The 5,043-nt window shown below is 45.9% G+C and overlaps 2 pseudogenes; one reads left to right on the top strand and one right to left on the bottom strand.

Moving 5' to 3' along the window:
* Positions 1–3,255: 3,255 nt before the first annotated feature.
* Positions 3,256–3,372, top strand: LOC130358906 (U2 spliceosomal RNA; annotated as a pseudogene).
* A 669-nt stretch (positions 3,373–4,041) lies between these two features.
* Positions 4,042–4,201, bottom strand: LOC130359872 (U2 spliceosomal RNA; annotated as a pseudogene).
* Positions 4,202–5,043: the final 842 nt, after the last annotated feature.

Below are 5,043 nucleotides of genomic sequence, written 5' to 3'. Positions count from 1 at the left end.
GCGGCGGGGACAGGTGAGTATAACTTCCTATACCAGTGGCCTACAACCTGCGGAACTCCAGATGTTGCAAAACTACAACTCCCAGCATGCCCGGACAGCCAACGGCTGTCAGGGCATGCTGGGTGTTGTAGTTTTGCAACATCTGGAGGTCCGCAGGTTGTAGACCACTGTCCTATACTTTACATTGAACGGATCCCTCAACATGCGATGGTTTCAACAAACGATGGTCCGTTTGGAACGGATTATCATCGTATGTTGAGGGACCGCTGTATTTTAAAAGTGTAAATGATGGAAATAAAATCTAACTTTTGTTGACATATAAGAATGTCTAATCTGTAATTTGATGCCTTTTGGAGATTTTTCCATCTTTCCTTGGCTTCTTTATGCACATTAATACAAATGTTTACCTTGGGTGCCCAAACTTTTGAAGCCCCACTGTATACATGTAGGTATTCAACTAATTATACAGTGGTCTCTCAACATACGATGGTAATTCGTTCCAAATGAGCCATCGTTTGTCGAATCCATCGTATGTTGAGGGGTTCGTGCAATGTAAAGTATAGGAAGCTGTACTCACCTGTCCCCGCCGCTCGAGATGGTGTCCCTCCGCTGGGCTCTCCACTGTCTTCTCCGGTCCTCCGCTGTCTTCTCCGGTCCTCTGCTGTCTTCTCCGGTCCTCTGCTGTCTTCTCCGGTCCTCTGCTGTCTTCTGCAAGGCCTTACTGGGCCTGCGTAGCGATGCCATTACACCGCTGCGTACGCCATTCCTATTGGATGACGTGCGCAGCAGCGTATTGACATCATCGGAGAGGGCTGAGAAGACACCGGAAGACCAGCGCTGGACCCGGAGGGCACCCCGGAGCATCGTGGAGGGGTAAGTAATACTTACCGCACCACACGGGGAACATTAAAGCTGCTATTTGGCAGCAGCTTAAGCATTTGGCGCTGCCGGATAGCACTTAATTCGATGACCCTGACATAAAAAAGCATTGTATGTCGATGCTGACATCGACATGCGATGGCCTCTGAGAGGCCATCTTATGTCGATTTCATCATATGTTGGGGCCATCGTAGGTCGGGGGGTCACTGTAGAAGTGAAATGTACGCATAAGGTCATATGGGATTTCCGATGTGAAATTTTGCTACAAGTATGTTTGAGGTTAATGTCCATTTGGAAGGCTCATTTGAACCCAAGCTTTAACTCCCTGGCTTATGTCTCAAGATGTTCCTTTAATATCTTCATATACTTTTCCTTGCCTTGTTATAACACCATCTATTTTGTGAAGTGAACCATTCCCTCTCGCATCTAAGAACACCTACAACATAATGCTTCCATCCCTGTGTCTCATGGATGGGATTATGTTTTTTGGCTTGGAAGCCTCGCGTTTTTTCTCTATATACTGCATAACCATGATTGTCATGGCTAAATTGTTTCATTTTAGTTTTTCTGCAGAAAGTACAGGGACTGGACTGCAGAGGACTTGGGTAAATGTATTGCCCCCTCAGACTGTATGGGACATCTAAGAGAATGATTGTCTGGAGAAGAAAAGGTGAGTACGGTGTCACACCAACAGTCAAGCATTCTGAGATTGTAGCATGAAAAGGTTGCTTTTCATCCAAGGGGGTGGGCTCACTCACAGTTTTGCCTTAGAATATTAGAAGGCCTGGCGCGTTTTGGTCTTAGGGTATATAATTAAGGTCATAAGACCAATACTTATTTGGCCTCATGCGTAGTGTTAATATGTCAAGGGGATTTTACATATTTTACACATTCTTATGACTTAACTCAATAAAGATGGATTCTTACCTGGCCTTATGCTGCTGAGCTACTTTTTACTTCATTTTGAACATTTTTTCTGGCCAGTGCTCGTGGCCTGTTGGTGCAGACTGGTTCATATCTTCCTATTATATATACCCTTCTCTCATGTTTGCTTTTGATGAATATAGGCATCTGTATACCTATTTACTCTCATTGGTTGTCTTAGTATTTCTTGTGTTATTTATTAATTTGCTTGTACATGATTCATATTTACAGCGTACTATTTGCTTATTTGCACTATTACCAAGCAGCTTGTACTTTATTTGATGATTACTTTTTCTCACTGTTTTTCATGCTATGATGTCAGACCCTTTCTGCTAATATTACCACTTCACGATCATGTGTACCTTAGAGGGGAAGCCTTGTGCTCCCTCATGTTTAAGACTAGGCCCTTCACTGTTTGTGGGCTTTTTATATGGTTTTAGTCATGTCTGTATTTGCTGTGTTTATGCATAATACATGATTGATTTAGTTTACTATATCTCATCATTATTAGGGTGTGCACTGATTTGTGTGTTTCCTTGTTGTAGTGTTTTACTTGTATAAGCACGTCAGCAGCCTTGATATGTAAATTAGATTAAAGTAATGGAGGAGGTTTTTCTTATCTAAGAGCCCAGGATCATTTTTTTTTTTTTTTTTTTAATCTAAAGCCGAGGAACGTGCTTTCGATTCACCCAAAGTGCAAGAAAAAGTGCAAACGTGTTACACTAAAAGCGGTCTATCGCAAGCCCTTCTCCGATAGGAGAGAGGCCCCCCAACAAACCTTACCCTTCGCCTCCGGACCAAAAGGTACCTGCGAGGTTCCAGGTTCGATGTCCCTTTTCGCCGAAGCTACTAGGGGACCACAAATGCTCCCGGCATCCCCCTTGGCGTTAGCCAAGGTATCTGCCCGCAGAGTCGATTACGGTAGGTACCCTGCCAAAGCAGGAGTACCCGGGGTGTTTGCAGGGAGGTGCGGAACCTAATGGCCACACACACCTCCCCTAGACCGCCAGGAGGGACACCCAGAAGGGCTACCGCATCCTGACAAATCCTGTGAACACACAACACGCAAAAAGTGACACAGTGAGACAAAAAAGAAATAAATAAGTGAATGTGTGCAGATATACTGCCCGGACATCCGGCCGGATCTATAAAAATTTCTCTGATCCTAGCCAGAAGGCCGGGAACCAAGAGGTGAGTGCCACAAGGTGAAAAGATTATGGTGCCCGTGCTTCAACTCAGTGAGTCTATTCTCCCAGTGAGTTTCGGCACCTCGGGGTCACCACTCCCCGAGGCACAAAAGTACCTCGGCTCTAGACCCTCTCAGCCTCATGGCGAGACCCGGAGGGAACAGGTCACATCGGGGCAGCCGTCGAGCTGATTCCTCAGAACCAGCCCCGGAAAGCCCTGGTACACCTGCATCCTCCATGCAGCACCCATCCCCACCAGCCCCATATCGCTTCTCGGCCTTTTGGCTAAGATCAAGTGTAGTATCTGTTCTAAGAGCCCAGGTTTTTTTTTTTTTTTTTTTTTTTATCTAAAGCCGAGGAACGTGCTTTCGATTCACCCAAAGTGCAAGAAAAAGTGCAAACGTGTTACACTAAAAAAACGTGCACAAAGGATGCGGTCTATCGCAAGCCCTTCTCCGATAGGAGAGAGGCCCCCCAACAAACCTTACCCTTCGCCTCCGTACCAAAAGGTACCTGCGAGGTTCCAGGTTCAATGTCCCTTTTCGCCGAAGCTACTAGGGGACCACAAATGCTCCCGGCATCCCCCTTGGCGTTAGCCAAGGTATCTGCCCGCAGAGCCGATTACGGTAGGTACCCTGCCAAAGCAGGAGTACCCGGGGTGTTTGCAGGGAGGTGCGGAACCTAATGGCCACACACACCTCCCCTAGACCGCCAGGAGGGACACCCAGAAGGGCTACCGCATCCTGACCAATCCTGTGAACACACAACACGCAAAAAGTGACACAGTGAGACAAAAAAGAAATAAATAAGTGAATGTGTGCAGATATACTGCCCGGACATCCGGCCGGATCAATAAAAATTTCTCTGATCCTAGCCAGAAGGCCGGGAATCAAGAGGTGAGTGCCACAAGGTGAAGAGATTATGGTGCCCGTGCTTCAACTCAGTGAGTCTATTCTCCCAGTGAGTTTCGGCACCTCGGGGTCACCACTCCCCGAGGCACAAAAGTACCTCGGCTCTAGACCCTCTCAGCCTCATGGCGAGACCCGGAGGGAACAGGTCACATCGGGGCAGCCGTCGAGCTGATTCCTCAGAACCAGCCCCGGAAAGCCCTGGTACACCTGCATCCTCCATGCAGCACCCATCCCCACCAGCATGAAAACTGATAAGAACAGATACTACACTTGATCTTAGCCAAAAGGCCGAGAAGCGCCCAGGATCATGCTCTCGAATCCCCCAAAGTGCAAGAAAAACGTGTTACACTAATAAAAACGTGCACAAAGGATGCGGTCTATTGCAAGCCCTTCTCCCATAGGAGAGAGGCCCCCCCAACAAACCTTACCCTTCGCCTCCGGACCAAAAGATACCTGCAAGGTTCCAGGTTCGATGGAGGAGGCTTTTACCACAGCAAAAACCCCAGGGTTAGCCAGCCCATCTCCTTTTATTCACCAGGAGTATACGTATACTGTAACTCTGGGTTCTTTTAGTGCTGGGAAAGGTTCCCCTGTGTAATTGAGCTTCATTTACATATTAACAAATATACTGTTGATGCTGAACACCCTGCACCTTACAAATGTGTAAAATATAATGTCATGGGTAGAACAAATGAATACACGGCAAACAGTCTTCTTAAATGATACAGTTCATAGTACGATTAGCAGCATCTATGACAGTCATTGGACAGGGAAATGCACCCTGGAAGACTTCTGTGTCAACAGCCTGAAGCAATTGCTAAGCAGGTTGAGTCATACAGTAAATGAAACACAATAGAATGCATTTCAATGTTATTGCCAAAACAGAATCAAGCTATTTGACAGTCAGTATAATAAGTGTTGGGCAACAGAAAATATCAATGGCAGGCATTCATTATATTATACATTCAAATAATAGTTATAATAATAATAAACCGATCACCCTTTTTATTTATTAATAAAAAATAAACTTTGTCTGCCTTGACTTGGTCTGCATCAATTTACTTGATTTAAGGTAATTTGGGAAGACGCAATAGAGCTGCAGACCGCGCTATTGTGCCCAGTCAAGTTATAATGTATCAGCA

The sequence above is a fragment of the Hyla sarda genome, chromosome 2, assembly GCF_029499605.1.
Source record: "Hyla sarda isolate aHylSar1 chromosome 2, aHylSar1.hap1, whole genome shotgun sequence".
Lineage (NCBI taxonomy): Eukaryota > Metazoa > Chordata > Amphibia > Anura > Hylidae > Hyla > Hyla sarda.
Note: the sequence above shows the minus strand (reverse complement) of the source record. Positions and strands in the feature narration are given on the sequence as shown.